This window comes from Talpa occidentalis, unplaced genomic scaffold (assembly GCF_014898055.3).
Source record: "Talpa occidentalis isolate TD23 unplaced genomic scaffold, MPIMG_talOcc4v2.1 talOcc4.14, whole genome shotgun sequence".
Taxonomy (NCBI): Eukaryota; Metazoa; Chordata; class Mammalia; order Eulipotyphla; family Talpidae; genus Talpa; species Talpa occidentalis.
The window spans coordinates 44,724,311-44,747,306 of record NW_023601433.1 but is presented as its reverse complement, the minus strand read 5'-3'; the positions used below and the strand labels follow the sequence as shown (position 1 = coordinate 44,747,306).

General features: G+C 45.6%; 1 long non-coding RNA gene across 1 annotated transcript; it reads left to right on the top strand.

The window, feature by feature from the left end:
- The first annotated feature begins 9,244 nt into the window (after nt 1–9,244).
- Nucleotides 9,245–16,721, top strand: LOC129145759 (uncharacterized). The gene is made up of 3 exons (XR_008551776.1): nt 9,245–9,705; nt 13,194–13,306; nt 16,697–16,721. It is a non-coding gene; the product is annotated as an uncharacterized LOC129145759 (long non-coding RNA).
- The last annotated feature ends 6,275 nt before the right edge of the window (nt 16,722–22,996 follow it).

Sequence of the window (22,996 nt, the reverse complement as noted above, 5' to 3'; positions counted from 1 at the left end):
CAAGTGGGAAGGGACTGAGTCCACTTTCTTCCCACTCACGATGATCACACAACGGTCATAAGAGACTCTAATATCACACCTGAGCTGGCTGTGAAATTTTACTCAGTGACTTTTCACTACTGACCACACATTTAAGATATTGCATTATTTACTCTTTGCCACATGAATTTTGTATGATGAAACACATTGTGCCAATGAGGAACCAATAGCTCAGAGAGGAGCAATAATATGTCTAAATTCAGAGAGCAGAACTGAAATGCTATTAACTTGCACCCAAATCCACATATTTCTTTTTCTTTTTCCCATGCAACCTTATTATTTTGGTTCATAATAATCAATTTTTTTTAAAAATCTATATGCTAGCATAGTCTATGTTAGTACATACAATAATAAATAAGATATGATATAATACCCGCCCTTGAAATAATTTTGCTAATGGATTCAAGTGAGAAAGATCTTCTGGATGGAGATGAAATCATTTCAGGTGTGTTGGCAAAGGGATGATCGGCAATTATAACTTCTGGAAGTTCCTCTTTCACTGAGGGTCTACGGCCCGTGATTGAAAACAAGCAGACTACCCACAGCCTAGCAAATGTTTAGCTGATGGGTCCCCCTGCATCTTGAAAGGCACAGAGCCAGTGTACACAGGCTGTATTTTGCAGACAGAAGTTTGTTCTGAAATCAACGTGGTTTGCTCAGGTGTTTGCACAGTTGCCTTGGAAAACTGCCTGGGTGACTGGCTCTACCTGGAGATGACTAGTGGAAGGAAGATTGTAGATGAGCCCCAAGCTCCTTCTCCCTTGCACTCCCCAGTCCTGTCTCAGCACACAGGCATTCTTTAAGGAAGGCAGAGGGGACCCCCAAAAGCCTGCTGAGCCCATGATTCTGAGTCAAGCTCAGTGACAGCCTCTGTGACATCAAAGTAACTCAAGAAGATTCCTTCTTGCTTCTCAAAGAAACTCCCAGCCAAAGAAACTCTTTGGCTTCTCTGCTGACTTCAGGCCCCAGAATGAGGACCAGCTTCTTCAGTGGCCATGAGGGTGACCCCTGTGGGAATCCTCTCCAGAAGTGTTTTCCCAGAGTGGGAGGCACATGCGTTCCCAGGGGCTGTCTTGTGCTCCAGACCAGAGCCTGGTCAGGGGGTGACAGTGTTTGTATAGTAATGATTCCCTTAGACATTTGCCATTATTCCACGCTTTACACAGAGAGTTGTTTTACAGAACAAATAGCAACTGGTCTCATTTGTGAGGTGGGTTAGGCAACAGAGAAGGAAATTTGAGCCAGGATTTTAACTCATAAAATGACACTGGAGGGAACTGTCGGCCTGTTGTCAAGCTGTTTTATGGAACCAGAGAATCTAGTTGCTAAGTGGCCACATGGAGCTTCCCCTCCTCCTCCCATGTCCCCTCCAGGGGGGCTGTTCTCATGACCCCTGAAAGCTCTGTGGGGACCTTGATGACTAGGAGATGCCCCACCAGCGTAGGAATGAGCTCTGGGGGGGGTGGGCTGGTGGCAGTAAATGTACGTGGGGTAGAGTGTAAACCAGCCTGACCCCCATGGGCTCCTGCTTGGGTGGTTCAGGCTGGCTCTGCACCATGGGAGTGTGCAGGGGACAGCTACACTCCTGTGGGGGCAGGGAACTTGGAATCGTAACTGAACTTGCCCCTGTAGGCCCTGCTTTTGAACGTTTGCTCCCTTCCTTAGAAGCAGGCCAAGAAAGCATAATCATCTGTCCCAGTTGCTAACTGTGTGCTTTGGGAGGATAAATAAGACCTTGAAAGGGAATGAACTACTTTGGAGGAAAGGACAAATGCCTTCATGCAGCCGTGGGCCAGCCTGGGCAAGCTTGCCACTGACCAGGAGACAGGCATCTGGCTGCGGACCTGAGTACCTTCTGAAATGTCCTTGAAAATAAAGATTCACAAGAAAACAGTAGCATGGTTTGTGGGAAGGGGTTAGAGAGGAGGTGAGCAAGGGAAATGCAGAGGCAGAAGGGTGAGGACGTGGGGCTGATCCTGGTAGCTCGAACTCTGCAGGTTCCACTGGCTTCTCAGGGGAGGGGGCTCACTCAGTGTGCGGTTAACAATCAACTCTTCCTGGATGTCGGAGGACCCAAGTGTGTTGAGCTCATTCAGAGCTGCGTGGGAACTACCTGACTAGATTCTCTGCTCTTCACACCCTCTGTTCTTGTGCAGGCACACACACACACACACACACACACACACAGAGCATGCAAGCACACATAGACTACATCAGCATCTCGGGGTCATAAGCTATAGACCAGTGTTTTCCAATAGAAATAGGATGCAAGCCACTATGTCATTTTAAATTTTCTTGTAGACACATTAAAAAAGTAAAAGGTACAGGCAAATTCATTTTGATAATATCTTTTTTAGCCAAATATATCCACATTATCATTTCAACATGTAATCAAAATAAAAATGATTAGTGAACTGTTTTGCATGTCTTTATTTGTAGTACACCTTGGACATCGAGTATGTGTTTTCCACTCACAGCACATTGCTATGTGATTGAGCCCCTTTTCTGGAACTGCCAAGCCAGCACGGCTGCGACTGTCCCAATGGGGAGCACATCTGTGGACCACAGCATGGCACAGCAACTGTTTTCCATCACAGGGAGAAAAGGCAGAGAGCTAGGGAGGCAGGAGAGCTGACTCCCCTCTGCCACTAAGAAGCTGTGTGGCCTTGGGCAGGTCAACGTGGGATGAAATGCCAGGCAGTCCCCGTGTCCAGTGACACCTCCTGCTATCCCCCTAGGTTCACTGGTGGTCTTTCTGCCAGAATCTGAGTCCTTTAGATGAGGATCCTGAGGATCCTGTAAAGTGTGTGTGTATGTTGTGTTTGTGTGTGCACACAAGAGAGAGAGAGACAGACAGACAGACAGACAGACAGACAGACAGAGGCAGAGACAGAGACATAGACAGAGACACAAAGAGAGAGAGACAGAGAAAGAGTAGGTGGGGGAAGGAGAGGGAGAGAGAGAAAATGGGAGGCTGGAGGAGCCATGCTGTTAGCAGGCTGCCTGCACCCTACAAACAGCTGTCTTGAAATCATCAGGGTTGGTAGGTGGGGACATAATCCTCCCTATAGAGAGGGGCTTCATCTAAACATCTGTGAACCTTCAAGGTGAGTTAAAGGAAACCACAAAGAAAAAGATCATTTCAGCCTGCATCTTGCGAGAGGAACTGCAGGTGCTGCGGGGCCAGGAGAAGCAAGCGTGTCTCTGGCGGCCATTTGAAAACACACTTCATGGACTCCTCCTTCATCTCCCCTCTCTGCTCTGTTTTGAGTATGTGGAGTATGGCGGTGAGAGGAGTAGGACACTAAGGCTTGGACTCGCTACCTAAGGGCACTAAGTCGGGCTCTGACCACTGCTTGCTGAGAAGACACAAGAGAGCCCGCTCAGTGAGAGCAAAGAGCAAGGCAATTGGGAAGAGGAGCCGGAGAGCTGAGTGTGGAGGCTTAAGGGTCTCACCAGATACGCCCTTCAACTGCACGGGGTGTGGGCCTGCAGAACAGAGCACCAAGGGCTCAGGCTGACCAAACAAACTCCTCTAGAACCTGAGCAGCGGGGGCTTTGGGACACAGCCCATCCCCCCTCCTGGCCATCAATGGTGACTCTAGAAAGTCTCTCCCAGCCTTGAAGAGAGAGCGAGGGGCTGGATCTTTACCTGCAGTCCATCACTCTGTGTTTATCTTGGGTGACCTTATGGAGTGAAGAAATTTATGGTGAACACTCAGGGGAGTGCTGGAAAAAAAGCTTTCCTGGAAAAAGCAAAGCCCTGGTTGGTAGCATGAAGAAGGCCCTCCTACTATGGCCCATTTCAAACTACCAATGGCACAGCAACCATCTTGCAAAGCTCCCTCATTTTTATCAGCTGGCTGGTGGAAGGCAAGGCAGACAGCCAGGGCGTCACAGGGAGACCCAGCATTGGATCATGGAGGAGGAAACAAATCCGGGGCAGGGAGTGCAGGGGCAGCTTCGTGGGCGGGCAACTTGTGCAAAGGCACAGGGCTTAATGCTCTGTGGTCACCGTCTTTACAGTGTTCATGAGTTAGGTTTTGAATCTGTGTTTTGCAAGTGAAGTCTGATGGGGCAGTGGAGTAGGCGCGTGGCCTGTTGGACTCCACAAGGTCCTCTTTCTGCCTCTTCTCTGCGACAGGTCCTCAGAAGTTGAAACCCCAGATTCTCCCAGGCCTCCCTGGCTGCTCCCTTATAATCACTGCCGTTTTCCCACCCAGTGAGGACCAGAGCATAGGCACGGTGGGGGAGGGGGAAAATCTGGTCTTTAGATATTTATTTATTTATTTATTTATTTATTTATTTATACAAGCACTGGGTAGAGTCAGAAGTGCCGGAAGGTCAGGAATTCACCAGAGCCAGAGAGGGGAACAGACCAGGCAGACTGACGAAATACACTGCTGAGGGGAGCAACAGGCACGGCAGGAGAGGTCTGCGCGCTATGTGGGATGGGACCCTTGCCAGTGGCCGGGGATCGAACCGGCGCTGCAGAGGCTGCGGGCAGCTTCGCAGCCTAGCGCTCAACTGCTTTGCCACCGAGGAGGCCCAAATCTGGTATTTAAGATGGAGACCATAGGGGCCCAGTACTGAAGAGTCTCTTGCTCACCCTGGTCTAGGTTCGGAGCATGTCTTGGCCCAGGCATTGCATTCCCTTGGGGCATGCATGGACTGGAGCATGGTACCCCACTGTGGCAGAAAGGGACCTTGTCGAGTTCAGGGTAGGGTCCCAGGAACTTGTGAGGATTTGCCCTCATCCAGTTGAAGGAGGCCAGCGGACATTCAATAGCAAATCTCCCTGGCAGAGAGCGAGGAAGGAAGAAGGGAGGGAGGGAGGACAGGGAATGGGAAGGGTATTAAATTTTAGTATCTGTAATTCCCTTGTTGCCTGCTGTATTCACAAAGAGACTTGATTTCATCTTGCACTGGGCCTGTGAGTTACGAAGCTGACTCTGGCCAGCACCTGCCTAGAGGCCTTGGCCAATGAGGTAAGAACAGAGTTTTGGGCCTCCCTAGTGGTGTAGGCGGTTGAGCGCAGCGCTATGAAGCAGTCTGCAGCCTCTGCAGTGCCGGTTCCATCCCCGCTAGCAGCGGAGCAACCCACATGGCACAGCAGTCCTCTCCTGTCTCACCTGCTGCTCCCCTCAGCAGTGTATTTCGTCAGTCTGCCTGTTCTGCTCCCCACTCTGTCTCTGGTGAATCCTCTCACCCTCCACGCATCTGGCCTGTACCCCGGTTCTTGTATAAATAAATAAATAAATCTTAAAAAAAAAAAAAAAAAGAACAGAGTTCATTAGGCCAAACATCTATCCTTTTCCTTTTCCTGGACCTCAAGTGCACAGAATTAAGCTGACCATACTCCTAAGTTCAAGCAAACTGATCCATATAAGGCCCCTCTTTTGCCTGTTTATTTTAATTTACTCCTTTCCCCCTTAAATTCCATCCTTAATATTCCCCCACCCACACTTAGCATCCATTTTCATGAGGTTTGAGTAAGTCCATCCAATCCAGCTTCATAAGCTACTTAGTCTCACCATGCCTCAGTTTCCCCATATTTAAAGGGAGGCTGATCGCTGCTGTAGCACTGTTGTGAAGCTTGAGAGTGCTTACAAGGGAAGCACGTAGAAAATCAACTGACACAAAAGTTACTGCTCAGTAAAATTAACTCTTAATATCATTATTCACCTCTTCTAGATAGGACGTTCCTTCCCCTTCCTCTTCAGAGGCCTGTTCCCATGCCCAGAGAAGCTATTTGCCCAAGCTCACATAACTAATGAGTAAATACAACCGTAAGTCACAAAATATTATAACAGGGTGGCCCCTAGGGAAATGGAAAGTTCCATTTCCACCTGGCAGGGAACAGGGACTCACAGATGTCCACAGACACTGGGCTGACTCGGCCGTCCATGATCAGACTGGCTTTTCACGTGTCAGCCACTCCACCTGACGTGTAAGGGTTTGGGGTCACTTCCACACTGTCACCAGGTAACAGACATGGGGGCTGTTCGTGGAAAGGAGTGAGGGAGGCAGGGAGGCAGCATCCAACTCAGACAGACCGTGGACAGTGCATTGCACCCCAGTCCACTGAGACCACTTGAGTTCAGTTCTCTTTGCTGATGGCCTTCATGACTGTCTGCTCAAGGGGACAAGTAGGACACCAGGAGGAGGAGAACTTTGTTGTCAGTGTCTCCATCAATAATGCAACAATCCCTGGCAGGGCTTTCTTTCCTGGTGTTAAAGTGAACATGGTTAAATACGTAGTCAGTGCCTCTGAAGACAGGCCAATCCCAGTGGCTGCATCCTCAAAAGTCAGAATGATGAAAGACAAAGAGTGACAATACACACTGAGGACAGTCCTGGGAACAGCATTCAAGGAACCACAACTAATAAACATCCAGTGTATGTGTGTGTGTGTGTGTGTGTGCACGCGCGCGCACACGCATGTGTGTGAGAGGGATGCAGAGGGGATGGGCAGGTCTGCACTACTCCTTGGCCTCACATCAAATATTAAATACATCCAAGGATGACAGAATACAAGCCAACTGGACAAAGAGCGGCTGACAAAGTTTAGGATGGGTCATCTCTAACCAGGAATTCTTAGCTTATGGAAAGAATGCCTGAAAGATTGTCTCATCGCCAAATTCCAGGCTGTGACATTCAGTTGGGTGAGTTATTCAAAACCCGACCCGCTCTCTGTTTGTTGCTTAATGCTCAGCCCCACTTCTTTTTATTTGTGCCTAAAGTTTTAGAATTGTAAGAAGCTGATCCAGTACTTCCCACAGTTAAAGTGCACAACTCTCCAGATCTTAAACACCTAAATATAAAAGGTAAAGGTAAAAAACCAAAAAGATTTTCAAACTTTAGATGACTCTAAAGATAGAAGGAAATGAAGAGGAATGTCTTTGTAACCGTGACTGAGACAGAATAAAAAATTTTACATCAGAAGAGAGAACTTCGATTGACTTCACTAATTCAAAAGTCTAAAACAGAATTTGCATCCAAACAAAGTTAACAGATGGATGAAAATATTTTCTGGATATATAGAAAATATATCTACTTTCTATAATGGATACAAGTTGGTTTTCAAACTATTTAAAGAATTATTGCCAGGGCCTCCCCGGTGGCGCAGCGGTTGAGCGCCGGGTTGTGAAGCTGCCCGCGGCCTCTGCGGTGCCAGTTCGATCCCCGGCTGCTCCCCGGCCACCAGAGGAGGGTCCCACATGGCGCGCAGACCCCTCCTGCCGCCCGCTGCTCCCCTCAGCAGTGTACTTTGGTCCTTCTGCCTGCTCTGCTCCCGGCTCTGGCTCTGGTGAATTCTCTCACCCTCCTGCGCTTCTGACTGTACCCGGTGCATGTATAAACAAAAACAAACAAACGAAATAAATAATAAAAAATAAAACATGAAAAAAAAAAAAAGAATTATTGCCAATCAGCCAGGAAAAGAAGATAAATGAAATAGAAAATTGGGCCACGCATACCACAGTGGGTGCGTCAGTCACAGATGAGGGGACTCCAGGCCTAGTGGGTGGGAAGGGATTCCCAACCTCCCCAGCAATCAGAACGACACACACACAAATCACAGAGAAATACAAATTACCCACACCAGTTGGCCAGAACTCAAAAGCTGGGTAATGGCATTTGGTGATGAGGATGTGGGAGGAAAGGAGCCCTCAAGCATTGCTGTTGGAGTGGAAACTTCTACGGTCACTGGAAAGAGGCCAGGCAACGTGTGGTGGAATTGGGGAGGAAAATCCCATACTGCGCGGGTTTTTTTTTTTTTCATATATTTATATCCATATGTATGCATCCATATTTCATACACACATGTATCAATTAAAATTATGGGGAGAGATTTGTGCATTTGTGCACAAGGGAGCACCTCTGAGGATTTTCATCATGGTGCTCCCTGTATTAGTAATGTGTTGGGCAACTAGGTGTCCAGCACCACAAGGAAAGGAACCATGGAGCTTTCCCATGGGCACACTCCCTGGAGGATTCAGAAGGCATCAACTATATCTGCTGAGTCCATGGTGAAGCCTCCAAAACCCAAGGACGAGTGCAAAAGCAAGAAAAAAAGAGAATTTTATTACAATTCCATTCAGATATAATTTGAAACAAAACAACAAAATATGTTTTTTCTGAAAATATAAATATGCACATGCATGGGCAAACTGGTGTACGGCGAGGCTAAGAAACTAGCTCATGGTCACATCATTTCCAAGGGTCAGAATCCTGGGTCTGACCCCAGACAGTTTGGCACCAGAGTCCTTTTAGGAGGTCTTGGAGGAGACCTGTGAGGAAAGGAGTCCAGAGGGGAACAAACCCTATGTTCTAGAATTCAGAGTCCTCCTGGCAACAGCGCCCCGTGAACGTCAGCACTGGTTACACATAATTGCAGTTTCCATGAAACCAAGAAGAATTAGGCTCTGCGTGTCAGGTGATGGGTGAGGTGGCAGGGGTAGAAAATGCTGCCACACGGACAGTAGCCCTGCACGTGTGGTATGAAGAAATGATGAAGGGACTGATTGACTTCATGAGGGAAGTTGTGTCTTTTTCAAGTCGGTCGGAGGAGTGAGGACATTGGGGTCAGTTTCTGCACTGAAGCAAGTTGTGCAGAGAGACTTGTTCAAAAGAGGGGTAGTTCAAAAGATGTCACCCACAAAGTTGTTCCTGAGCTTGATTTTGAAGGGGAAATATGAGTTTTTCAGGACAGCGTGGTGGGCTTGGGAAGCTGGTGGGCATGAGAGGAGAGAGCTGGGCGCAGGTGAAGGAGGCGCGCTCTTTCTGAGGCCCCAGGGAGCCCTGAAGCATTTCAGTCAAGGGCGTGGCAGGGCAATGGGTGTTTCCCAACTCCGAGTTGCCTATGGTGTGGTGTCTGGGGATCATGTGGGGTCAGGAGGCGAAGCCTGAGGAACCACTAAAAGCTGGACACCGCATTCCAGGGAAGCAGTGGTGAGAACTTAGAAGAAATGATGGAAATGAGAAATCACATTTCCTGCGCTGGGGTGATAGAACTGTTCCCCCAGCCCCCCGCCCACCTCCTCAAAGCATAGGTTGGTGAAAGATTAGCTGTCACCAGCAAGGAGGAGCTGTCACTTAGATAGGGTCCTGGGGGTGGGACAGGAGGTGGGGAAAAGGATGCTGTCACCCATTAGGTGGACATGAGAAGGCCAGGGTGGGGGTTGCTGCTGGGTGGGAGGGGGTTTGTATAAGATGTAGGGTTTTCAACCTGACATTGTGTCTTTCCCTTCAATATAGTCTTTGAATTCAACCCTTCCTTATGCTACATGTGCTTTGGGGGAAGTGGACCCCTTACCCAAGTTTCAGGGGGGCACTGAAGAGCTAACTCAATAGCTGCCTAATGTGATGAGCTCAGAAATGAGAAATCTGGCCATGTTATCTGGTCAGAGGGAACTTGGGAGCCTTGCTTGACTCTTGAATCTTGGAACAGAGTCAGTCTCTCTCTCTTATTCACACACACACACACACACACACACACACACACACACATCCTGCACATGAGGAAGAAGAAGGAAGCAGCCCATCCTGGGAGAGCAGGACAGTCCACTGGGAGCAGAAGAATCAGCCTCATCATGGAGCTGACCTGGAGTCAGAGCAGAGAAATGGAGATGATACGGGGTCTTGGTAACATCACTGTGCCACCAGGTAAAATCTGATCAGAAACCTGTCTGACCTCAATTCCCTGTTCTGTGAGCCAAATATTCCCCTAGGTTCAAGTCTGTCTGAATTGGGTTTCTGTTAATTATAATTGAAAGCATCCTAATTGACACAGAAGAGCAGACTTCTGGTTTGGGACTCTCCAGCTTGAAGTGGGAATTGAACGAGAGACAGAAGGTGCAATAAGCAAAGTTTAGCCACAGGAAAGAGAAGCTACACTGGCTCTTGTAAGTCCAAGGCAGTTGTCTAATTGGCTTCAAAACCACTGGAGGCTTTAGGAGCAGGCACAAGGTGGAAACTTAGAAGGGCTGGCCCAAAGAGAGGGGTGGGGGGACAGTGGGGAGCAGTGGTCAGAGAAACAGCATGACCAGGTATCCTGGGAAAGGTCTGGAAGAAATTCAGCAAGTTTCAAAACTGCTCTATGCCAGGGACTGGCACCTAGGGAATCTCTAAGGTGATTATCATTATGAGTAAACATGTATTTGTTTACTGCCCCAATATCCACATGCCCCATGCTCCCTTCCTTCCTTTCGTGGTCTGTTTCTCTGTTGCTACTTTATTCCCTTCCCACTTCTCACACGAATTGGAAAAGTGCATTAAATCCTTCCTTTATTTGGAAAATGAGTGGGAGGAAAGGAGAACCACTGAGGACATCATTTATTACTCGAGTATTTTGTTTGAAGTGGCAGAAAACCACCTTTGAGGAATAATCCCATTGTTGAGGCTTAAGGTCCGAGATGTTGGCCCATACTCTGTCGTTAGAGTTTCCAATATGCAGGACAGTTCTGACGGTCCCGAACTCATTCTAATCCCTTTGTAACCAGGAGACTCATTCTTGGTTAGGGAACCAAAATTGAAACCATGAAAAACTGACGGAGGAGCCAGAGACCCCAAAGTGTTAGGGGGAAACTGATTTTTCCCATTCTAAAGGGTCCAGCTATCCGCATGCATCCAAAGCAGTAACAGAACTCTGCTGTGTTGAAAACTCTTTAGTCAGTGAGAGGTTTAAAGGGAATAGACAGCGATGAGGAGTATGGCAGAGACTTCCAAACAAACTCTGAAAACCATCTATTTCTTTTTGAGCAAGTGACCAACCAAACAGGCTTGGCCCAAAGTGGGGAGGCTGAGGCCTGAAATCTTGCTGGGACTCTACATGACCTCCAAGCAGGGAAAAATAAGTTATAGATTGGACAGGGCCCATTGGTTTTGGAAAGGGAGAGAAACACAAAATTCACTATGAGCCATCCAGGCTGGATAATCCACCATGAGGTCAAGATGATAGTTGCCCTCAGCCTCGAAGAGTCCACCTGTTGATGTGTCCTCTGTTCTTCTTTAACCACACACTTTCCTCCAATTTCTTCCCCCTGGAAGACCCACTTGGGAAATCCAGATCATGACATCCTAGGAGTTATAGCCCAAAGCATCTGAGATGTTGGAGCTTTGGAAGTAGGGGTGGGGTAGACAGGGTTCATTCCTGCATTGAAATGCTTCTTCCCCTTTTGGGTGACACATCCTATAACCCCTTTACTACATGTGACTCTTCACCATGCCACGCAGCCCCTTCTCTGGGAAGGGCACATTGTTAGCTGTCAAAGTGCAAGACGGTCACAAGTGGTCTCCAGACCACTGCTCCTTTCTCTCCTTCCAAAGGCTGCTGATGCAACAAAGTCAAGTGCTTTTAGCACCCAACCTAGCTGGGATGTTAAATTCCATCTGAAGAGAGGAAAAGAACCAAGAGCTTACCCCCAGGGAGGAACCGTTATGTCAGTTCCTCCCAATATCCAAATCTCCCGTCGGCTAATCACCTGAGTATGGACTCAGAGCCGAGACTGGCAAGTTGAGCTCCATTCCATGGAGGAAGCTTGGAAACGATCTTGCAGTAGAGCTGGCTGAGCTACAGAACTGCACTTGGGGTGGCCTGGTTGGCTCAAGGCCTGTACAGCATAGATATGATTAAGTGATTTTGTACTGAGCAGTACAAAGAGAAAACAGCCTGCAACTGTTCCTTGGTGTCTGAAGAGCCACGGGCACTAGGAAAACTGGTTTTAGATTCCAGTGGGAACCAGACACTGGCCCTCAGAATGCTTTTGTTTAACCAGGTTTTTTTTTGTTTTTTGTTTTTTTTTTTAATTTCAGGGAGGTGGGTGCTGCGCTTACTCCAGCATTTACTTTGGCAAGGGAGAGGAACTGGGATCCCTTACAGTAACTTGATCCCTGGCTGGGAAATGCATTATTTGTTTCTTTGGTGTCTCTGTTCCTGGCGTTGAGGATGCCGCAGCCTCTTATGCCCTAGTTCCATTAGCAGGGAGCAGGGACGGGGTTCTGCACGGACACCCTGGGTTTTCTAGGGGAAAGAAAAGGACACACCATCTTGAGTCACTGTGCCTCCTTCCAGCCCGGCCATTCCTCATTCCCACCTGGCTGAGTGACCTCAGGCAAGACAGCAGTGGGGACTCAGGGGGTAGCCCAGATTAATCTCACCTGCCCTGGAGTCGGTGATGCAGCTCCTTGAGGTCAGCAGAGTACCCCGCCTGCCTTCCACAGTTGTGTTGGGTTCTGCTGCTGATGCCCATCGAGTCTCAGGACATACACACTCAGGCTGATTTATAACCATCACCTCCCGGGTGTGGTTTCCATCAACGCCATGCAACTTGCAAGCAGCCATCACCTACAGAGCCGTTTGCAGGCTTGACCTGAGAAGCATCAGTCTATCACCTTGTTGCACAATGGCAGGGAAAGATAACTTTACAAGGTCAACACTCATATTTTATTTGGTTGATTTCAGGCATCCCCAAAGGAAGAGATATTAGAACTGCTTCTCTTTTTTTCCTAGCATGCCCAGAAAGAGGTCTGAACCCTTGCACTTCTCTCAGCCACTTGATGGAAGTAGAAACGAAGAACAGAGTGGTGGAGAGACCGCGGGCAGGCCCCGCTTCCCTCCCGCGGCTCTTGGGTGGCACTCATGTTTCCACATAGTCGGTGGTGCCCCATGAGTGGTCTCCCACAGACTTCTGCCTCCTTAGAGATTGCGCAGGATGTTTTCCCAATGCCTGCTGAGGGTGGGTGTTTGAAATAATATCTAGGTGAAAATATGCTGGGGGACAGTAGAGGAAGAAGATCATGGAAAGAGGGGGCGTGATCACGGGGGCTGATGAGGAGTTTTGTTACAAGGAGATGCAATTGATTTACATCCGTTATGGAACACATGCCCAAGAAAACTAACATTATAGCTGAGAAAAAATTATCTATTATTTAATAGATCCTAAATTCTGTGAGAATAAAAGTCCTGATATGAGAGATTTTTTTCCCTAGGGTTTAACAATATGTGACAATAAAGGCCAGATCTAACCGTTAACCCTTAAAAAACATAGGCGGTGATCACCTGACTCCTCAGAGCAACCACCCAGGCGGAAAAGGGCAGAGCTTCTTTAACAAAAAAATCACTGAAAGTCTGTCTCCTGCTTCTTTCTGCTCAGGCTGGCCCGTGTCTCTTCTAACCTCAACATGCAAGCTCTGGTGGTGAAGGACAGTGTGGATCAGCAATCTGTGGGGATCATAGCAACCCTTTTGTGTTCTAGCAACTCTTTAGGTAATGCGTCTCTCAACTTCAAAATTAATTTCTGCCCTAAGCAGTAAAATCAGTCAGATCAAGTGAAAGTCCGATCTACTTTCTCTTCCTGCCAAGGCTGGCACACTGGATGGGAGCAGCTCCTTAAGGGGCACATGTTAAAAATTTTTTTTAAAGATTTAGTTATTTATGCATACAAGAGCGGGGGTATAGGCCAGAGGTGTTGGGGTGAGAAGAGTAACCAGAGACAGAGTGGGGAACAGAATAGGCAGAATGACCGAAGTGCATTGCTGAGGGGAGCATCGGGTAAGTCAGGAGAGGTCTGTTGCGCTATGTGAACCCTAGTCGGCCAGGAATAGAACCCATGCTGCAGAGGCTGCAGACAACTTCATAGGCTGCTGCTTCTTCTTCTTTTTTTTTTTTAAAGATTTATTTATTTATTTATTTATTTATACAAGCATTGGGTGCAGTCAGAAACTTGGAATGGTGAGAGAATTCACCAGAGCAGAGCGGGGAACAGAACAGGCAGACTGACAAAGTACACTGCTGAGGGGAGCAGCGGGCGGCAGGAGAGGTCTGCATGGCATGTGGGACCCTCTCCCGGCGGGCTGGGATCGAACCAGCGCTGCAGAGGCTGCGGACAGATTCGCAACCCAGAGCTCAACCACTGCGCCACCAGGGAGGCCCACATGTTAAAAATTCACCCTTTTGTTCCTAAGCATTCAGGTGCACTGATGGATGTTTCTCAGTTCCCTAATAGTGACCCTGTCCTGGCATGAGCCTACAGAAGTTCTGTGAAAATACACAGAGGTTACTCAATTAGCCTTTTGAAAATTGCTAAGAGCACTGGTTAACCGTGACCTCTCCATGTAAAGGTTCACCCAGTGAATCACATGCCGTCCCAAGAGGCCCTGAGTGGCAGTGCATGGGCCTTGACCCAGCGTCCTCTATGCACACAAATTCTGTCAACTCATGCGCAGGCTGAGCTGGAAATTTCTCCTTTTTGAAGAACAGAGAACTGGGCAATGTACCTCTGCAGTGGTGATGTAGGACAATGGAGAGTCTTGAATCTGACCTGTTTCATGTCTGTGACTTGATTATGCTCAAGGGTCCAATGGCCAGGGTGGGAATGATGATGGGAACCAAGTCATAAGCTGGTCCAATGGTCTGAATTTATGAGTTAGGGCAGTATTGAAAAATTAGAGCTTTACCAATGGTTTCTTATCTTCAAAGGTATGCAGTAATGCTTTCTTAGTCTCCATCCTGATTATCCTGACAGAGATTAATCAAATCTTGAGTACAGATTGTCCTCAGGCAAAACATAAAAGTGCCCTGAATTCACAAATAGCACTTCCTCAATGAATAAGGCCATGTGTTAAGCATGGATATGCCTGTGTTTCTCAGCAGTCTGTCCATCTACGTAGCATTTAGTTTATTTGTCTTTTTGTCAGTCTGTCCATTTACCTGGCATTTAGTCTTCCAGCTCTGTGGTTCATCCTCTCAATCAGTACTAGGGCCTTCTCTTAAAGGCCTACTTTTTCTTCTTTGAAGGCATTTTCAAAACCATTGTTTCCAGAGTTCCGAAACCTCAAGCACCCCTGAAGCGATTCATCTTTAATCCCTTCCCCTGCTGTCCTGGCGTCTGATCTCACTCTTTAGCTCATCCAACCTCACTGCTCTACCAGATGCTCCAATTGCAGAGTTAACTGTTAAAATTGAGGGCCTGGAGCAAACATTTAGAATCATTCTTCCTCTTCTATGCATTAATTACCAAATTAATCACTCTTCAGAGAGAGAGAGAGGTCTTCTTCCTCACCCTCCCCCTTTCACTGCTTCTCTTGTGGGCTTCCAGGGCAAAGCTTCTTAGAATGATTTCTCATCTCTCAAAATACATGGCAATTGACCAATGTCCAGCTGCTCTTTAACCTCCAAAGAGCACTTCAATGGTGTCTTTATATTTTCCCACACTTGTTGGAAAAAGTTTATTTTTGTGTGAGAACAAGTTTTCTGGATTCTCTGTGCTTATCCATCTCAAGCCCCACAAATTAACTTATCCAGATCCCCTCCCTAGAGTTAAAAAAATTGTAATCTATTTTTAATTGAGGTGAAGTACATATAACATGAAACTTGCCATCTTAATCATTTGTAAGTGTACAGTGCAGTGGCATTAAATACATTCTAATTGTGTGAAACCATCTGCCCATCTATCCACAGAACTCTTTTCATCTTCCCAATCTGAAAGTCCATACCCACTGGACAACAGCTGCCCATTCTTCCTTCCTCTAGTCCCTGGCAACCACCATTCTACTGTCTCCATGAATTTTACAGTTCTAGGGACCTCATATACATGCTAGCATAAAATATTTATCTTTTGATAATTGGCTGATTTCACTTTAGCATAGTATCTTCAAGACTCATCCATATTGTAGCATGGGTTAGAATTTCCTTTTTAAGATTGTGTGGACATACCACATTCTGTTTTACCCTGAATACTATGGGCATCTTTTCTTTTGGCTATTGTGAGTAATGCTGCTGTGAGTATGGGTGTGTAGATGTCTGTTTGAATCCCTAATTTCAATTTTTTTGGGTAATGCCCAGAAGAGAAATTGTTGGATCATATTGTTAGAGAGGCAATGCTGTGCAAGGGGAGAAACATTGCAAAGTATTAAGGAGGCACCATTTTCCCCACCCCCACATATATGCAGTCACCTTTGGTTACAAGTTACAGCATGCCAAGAACCATCATTCTTGGGTGGGGGGCACCTGGGAAGAAGCAAGATGGATTGTAAAGAGAAGTAGAACAGGGGCCTCCCTGGTGCCGCAAGAGGTTAAGCACAGCACTATGAAGCTATCCGCAACTTCTGCATCAGGAGTTCGATCCCCCCGCTGGTCAGGGAGCAACCCACATGGTGCAGCAAACCTCTCCTGACTCGCCCGCTGCTCCCCTCAGCAGTGTATTTCCGTCAGTCTGCCTGTTCTGTTCCCCACTCTGTTTCTGGTGAATCCTCTCACCCCCCGCCCCTGCACTTCTGGCCTAAACCCCAGTTCTTGTATGCATAAATAAATAAATCTTTAAAAAAAATAAAGAGAAATAGAACAAAGAAAGACAAGAAAGTATAAAAGGGTGGTCCCCAGGGAAAGGAGAGGTTCCAGGTCCCCTGCCCAACCCAAGGAAGGGTGGAAGTGAGCAGGGAGGAGGAAAAGGCAGAGAGGAGACTGGAGAAGGAAGGAAGCGGGATGGAGAGCCAGAAGGAGACCTGGAGGAGGCACATGGAGCAGAGAGACATATGAAGAAGCTGCACTTGCTTCTTGGTCCTGAATTGGTTGAAACAGATGTGGGTGAGAGACCCATGGGGAGGTTAACAATAGCAGCATTTATCTTGATTTTGATTTTTGCTCTTTTCTTTTCAGACCTGTCTGGCTGTTTCTGACCCTGGCATCTCCTGGGTCCCCACCAGGAGATGCCTTACACTTGTAGCAGGCTTTCAGGCCTCAGTGGCACTGCTTTAGGCCAACCCTGTTTGGCTGGGCATTTACCCACGAGGGCATAGGTAATTTCCAGTGCTTGATTTGAAAACCATATTCTTTGTTTTTCTTTGTTGTGCACAACTTGCATTAAAGTTCCTTTCCATTAAAGGTCTTATGCACTAGAATATGTTTTGTATTGATGTAGTGGATGGCAGAACCTATTTCGAATGGCAGGTTTGGGGGCCCTGGGGTGCCCCTCACCCTACCCTTTAGCAAAAGGAGACACATGAAGGAGAAACATGTACAGACACTTGGAAGAGACACACGGCTGAGAGATATGTGGGGAGGTTGCTCTTGGTGGTTCTTGGCAGAGACAACAGCACCCATTATCTTGATGCCGTATATTTTGAATTTTGAGTCTTTCTTTTTGAAACTATCCAGCCACTTTCTTCTTGTTCCCTGTCATAAATTACCTTAGATTGTGGCAAACTTTCAGGCCTCTGCCCTGCATCAGGCAAATATGTTTGGCTGGGCATTTGCCCTTAAGGGGTTGGGGAATTTAGGGAATTTGGGTAATTGGGAGTTTGTTATCTGAAATCTTTTCCTTTCTCTGTGCATACAATTCTACTAAAAACCTTTCAGACTAAGAGTCTGCTTCCTGTGCCTTTGTGCATGGTGATGACTTGAATTGTTGTAAAGGGGCTGCACCTCTTAAAAATATGGGGTCTCTGGGTGCCCCCTTCATCATATATTAACAATATGGTATTTTTTGAAGAACCACTGAAACAGGGGAAGTTTCACAAACCTGCCCAAGCAAGTTCTTGGAAACTCAAACTTCAAAGAATGAAGTAAACTCCTATAGCCATCAGTAAGGAACAATTGAAACTCAGAGTGATGTAAAGAAGTTAGGAATTTATTAAGGGAGAGAGAGTACAGTGCAGCTCCCGCAGGGGAGTGGGTCTTAGTGAGATGCCCATGAATTAGTTTCTTAGGCTACTTGACATATTTTTTCTAGATGGACTTCTGGCATCCTGCTGTGTCAGGCACCTCTGAAGCCTGTTACTTCATTTCCAGCTGTTTTGTTTTTTTTTTTTTCTTTCTCCTTATTGTCTTTCTCAATGGTCAGCAGATGTTTTCCTCTGATATGGGATTTGTTCTGGGGGTCTCTGGCCAGGGAAACCTACCGGCTGCTTATCTTACTGTTTGCCATAGTGGCTGCACCATTTTACCTTTCTATGAACAATGCACGATTATTCCAATTTCTCCATATCCTCACCAACACTTGTCCCATCCCTACCCTCTTCATTTATAACACAAGTCATCACAAGGCATAATTCAGGAGGAAACAAGGCCATGATGATGAAATCTCAGAAGAGAAAAAAGCCAAGGGTGATTGCAGGAGGATTGGGCGAGTCAAATTTTTCAAGTGAGACTATTGAAACTGGTCATATATTGGCAAACACTTTGCGAATTAAATGTGTATCTCTAACTTCAATGTTCACGTTCATTAATATACTATATTTATCTGGTAGAACTAAATCCACATACCCAAATTGGTCTTCAGTCAAGTGAAGGTAGACTTCTTGCAGACATCTTTCCATATATGGCAACATTTTTGGATAATTTTAAAGCATAGAATCTTGCATTCGGAAATCAGTGTCACTGGCAGGAATAATCCTCATACAAACAATGAGATGGTAGACAATTAGGACAGTCAAGTTTAGGTCAGTTTTGTCAGTGCAAATCAACTAAAAAGCTCTTGCTTTGAAAGAACCGAGTAAGAATCTGTTAAATTATGGAGAAACACTTGATTTCAGAGCTCATCTCAACAAGGGAATTAGTATAAGCAGTGGGGTCTGCATCTGCCAGTCTATTTGGGTCACTATCAGACCTTCCCCTACAACCCCAACACAGTCATTCAGAAATGGAATGGTTTTAGGACCATGTTGGCTGAACAATGGCCTTCAAATAGTATAACAATGCGAGAGTCAAGTAGCAGTTCCGGGGTTAATCCTACCGATCTCTGTACCCTGATATAGGGAAGTGCTGCTTCCTCACTTGAGTGGTGTTATTTGAGTTCTCAAGTACTTAATTTAAAAGGAATATAGAATGCCTAGTTTTGAAATTCTATATTCATGGAAATGGGGATTGTGGGTTTTAGCCTGCTGTTTGGCAAGCCCTCAGCCCAGATGGGGTTCAGTAATGACTTCTATAAGGTGTTTAATCAGACCCTAGAAGAGCACAACGGCCATGTTTAATTATTCCAATTTAATGGAGCATTCAGCTAGATCCTGCTTGGTCTGCTATCCATGATTATGGGCATGGGGAAGAGGGCAAGAACCCAGATACCCAGGCCCAATTTATGTTATACACAGTGATGGCGAGACTGCCAGCCTCTGAAATCTCCATCTGCAGAATGTATTTATAGTTGTTCTTTCTGAGCCAGAACCAATTTAGTCAAGGCAGACAATTTACTAAAATGCTCTGACTTTGTATCCCCCCACCCCTACACAGTCTTCCTCACAATTTCACTGGATATGCGCATGCTGGGAGATTAGCTGATATTAAAACAACAAAACTCCCAACACTAGTGATTAACAGCCTGATTGATGGGTATTGATGTCCGGGACACTGGTAATCTAATCCTTAATTTTGTCAATAACTCAGCTCTAGTTTATGAGCCAAAGGATATTTGCATGTCGAGGGGTGTGATTATTTTTCATTTGCACTTCTGAAAAACCACACTACTTTGGATATTTTAGGCATATCTCTGATATTAGGGGCAGAATAGAGAAATCAGTGTTTTTCAGAGTTTGCCAATGCTGGTAATAATTATATCAAACCTTTGTAAGGATTTAAGAGGCAGACATTTTCTGATATAAATATGAACTGGAGGTAACTTGAAAAAAATTTTTTAAGTAACTTAAAATGTAAGAATGTTATTTTGGGGGATGATGCTCATTTGTAAAACTCGAGATTTTTGTTGTTCTGAAGATTCAGCCTAATTTCCACTGGTATAAGTCAGGGAGCCTGGGTTAATTTGGAGGTTGTAGGTCAGAAACCTTCTGATTCCTTGGATTTTACAGATCTCTTACATTTTTCCTCCCATGAAGCATGAACAAATATTTTAGCTGCCACCTGCCTCGAAACTGGTATTGAATTAAACCCAGTCAACAACATCTACTTTCTTTTCTGCTTGTGAGTGGCTTGTCTGAACTGCGCGAACCACACCCAGGGAACAGGCTTTACAGTGTAAGCACAAAATCCAGACTCTAATGAACTGGAGCTGGCTGTTTCTTACTAACCAGTAATTCAAAGGAGCAAAACATCTGTAAAAATCTTTATCACCTCCACCCTGCTTCCCCAGCCTCACATTGAACATTCTGAAGAACAAACACTGGCTTGATTTCAGAGGATTTGAGATTACTTAATAATCTCCAGAAGCTTGGATTCGAAGAGGTGGGACTTTGTCTCTTAGAAATGTTCCCAGGAATGTATTTCACTCTGTGACTGTGGTGCTAAAGAGGGTGACTTGGTTTTTCTTGTAACATACCTTCTATCTTGTTGGAAAAGAGTGGGTTCCTCTCTTCACGAGCGTATTTTCACAGCTTCTCAAAAACTAGAGAATTGGTGGGTCCACCTAAATTTCATGTTCTCTCTCAAAATAGTTCTAGGTATCTCGAGATGTAACTATTGACTTCACATTTTACATAAGGAGCAAATGATTTTAATATTCAAGTCCTCTGCTATTGACATAGTTACAGTGTTTTGTCAAGAAACCCAACAAAATCACTACTCTTAGTGTCCTTTAAAGATCTTTGATCTTAGCAGACAAGAGATGGTTTATAACTTTATGGGTTTTCTAAAGCCTCCTGGTTAATGTACATATTCAAATTCTGCATTTTAATACACTAACGGGGTAGCAGATTGCTGGCATTTCAAAAGATAATTGTGATATCAGCAAAAGCAGGGTATATTGTTACACCCTCTTCCTTACCCAAATAGAACATATTTTTAATGATAAACCTGATCCCTGATACTGAGAAAAGCAAGATAAAAGCCTCTAATATGCAAATTAACTTTGTCACACACTAAAATGACCTTAATACATAATAGATCACTCCATATGGTGAGGAAAAATTGATACTAATTATTCTAAAATAAAAATAATTATTTTTAGTGGATATATTTCAGTATTTAGTTTTTTCCCCCAGCAAGTCCTCCTGGAAAGTCAATGTGCTTAGTTGTTGAGGAGCATGTAAATAGCATTCTTCCCCAGGATGCCAGGTTGCTAGATCCACATGTACTATTGGAAGATGACAGGAATTTTCTAGGGCTTAGTAGTTGACTGGACACATGCATTTGAGAAGTTTAACAAAATCACTGGGCCATCTTCTTTGGCAGGCCCTTTGGAGGCAGGTTTGAGAGATTACCCATTTTCTTGGCAATAGAGACTGAGAAGTATTTCTTGAAAAAAATACCTGTTCACTTTTGTCCATAGATGTGTTGTAGGAATGCAGGATGGCTTTCCATCAGCTAGGTTGGGGCCAGATTACTTTATTTTCTTCAAACAATGTCAACCTTTCCATTTGCTCAAGCTGCCCTCCAAAGCAAAAGTAGCCACCTCTGCTCCTCTGATCAACCATGCAGGGGAGCCAAGAAACAACTCTTCATTGTTAGGTTTCTATTAAGGTAAGAAATATTTATGGAAACTGCATGATAAGCATGAAGTTCATCCATCCCTCTGAAGCTTAAAGCTCATCCCTCAATCAAGCCTTTCCCTCCTCTCTTTCTACCCTATCAGTGAGAGTTCCAGCCACAAATTCCTTCTTAAGCGCGAGCCTTCTACTTCTGTCCAGCATCTCGGCTTCATGCTGGACCAGGCCAGCACCATCTCTTATTTAGATGGGTTTTCCTTTTCTAATTCTTTCCTTTATACCAGAGGCTGGTCAATTACACTTGAGGGTGGCCTGCAGAAAACAGATCTTCTAGCTTTAATGTTTAGTTAATTTGAATTTAATAATATTTACTATATACTCTCTACACACAAAGTTTGCAGACACTTGTCCATATGATCCATTCTTCTTTAGAAGCCAGACTTAGTCTTTTAAAATATAGGTCATATTATGCTGCTTTCCCTGTTTCAACAGCTCCCTTTTGACTTAGAACAGAATCCAGAATCTACGATGGCCCACAGTTCATGAATGACCTTTTACCTCTTTGTACCCTCTTATCTCCTACCACTTTCCATCACTACCCACTTGGGGTCCATCCTGACTTGTGACCACCTCAGGGCCTTTGAACTCTGTGTCCCTTTACCTGGACTGCTCTCCCCCCACTGTCTAGAGTCACTTACCCCGGGAGGTACCCCCCAGCAACTGTCGACATCTCAATTCCTCATCTTAACTGAATGACTCTAGTTGCTGTCTCATAAGGTTGCTATAGAGATAACAAAGGGCTCAGATCAGTGCCTGGTGCAGAGTAACTATTCAAACAACGTCAGTTATTAAGGTAATTATTTAAGAAAGCTCATCCCAGGCACTCTATTTCTGTCTCTCACATTTTAAAACGATCTTCTGTCTGTCTCCCTATGTTAGAGGGCCTGTCTCTTAGCAATAGTGCCTGGCTGGTCCTGGTCATGGTGGGCCCTGCAGCTCTGAGTACAGTGCTTGCCAGTGGTGACAGGAAGGGGAGAGGAAGAAATCTATCTGGTGGGTCCTTAAGGTCATGACTCCCGGACAAACTGCATTCACTGAAGGCATTTTGGAGGCAAGCCTGGATCTTCAGAGAGGGCCACTTTAAGAAACTTGATGCAGTCTCCCACAATGTCTGCCACAGGAATTAGCATGTTTTTCAACACACCTGTCATGTGAAGTCCACTTGAGAAATCCCTTTGAGGGTAAATTGCTCACCTCTAATTCTTGATTCAACCTTTGTTCTGAAGGTGGAGAACTCTGCATCTTCCTCCATGTCCCTTCCCTCTCTGGGTCATGTTCTGTCTTTTGTTTTACATTAGATTCAGATCTAAAGGTTACCCATTCCTGATTTCCTTTTCAAATTCCTACTATTCCATTGTATGTATTTTCTTATATGGAACACCAAATTCTTTGTTGAAGACTATGTTTTTAAAAAAAAGACAACTTTGGGTAAATCACTTAACTTGAACCTCAGTTTACTGAAGTTGTAAAATGGGACCCTCTCCACCATGGAAACCATTAGGATGTAATTAGGAGGATTGGAAGC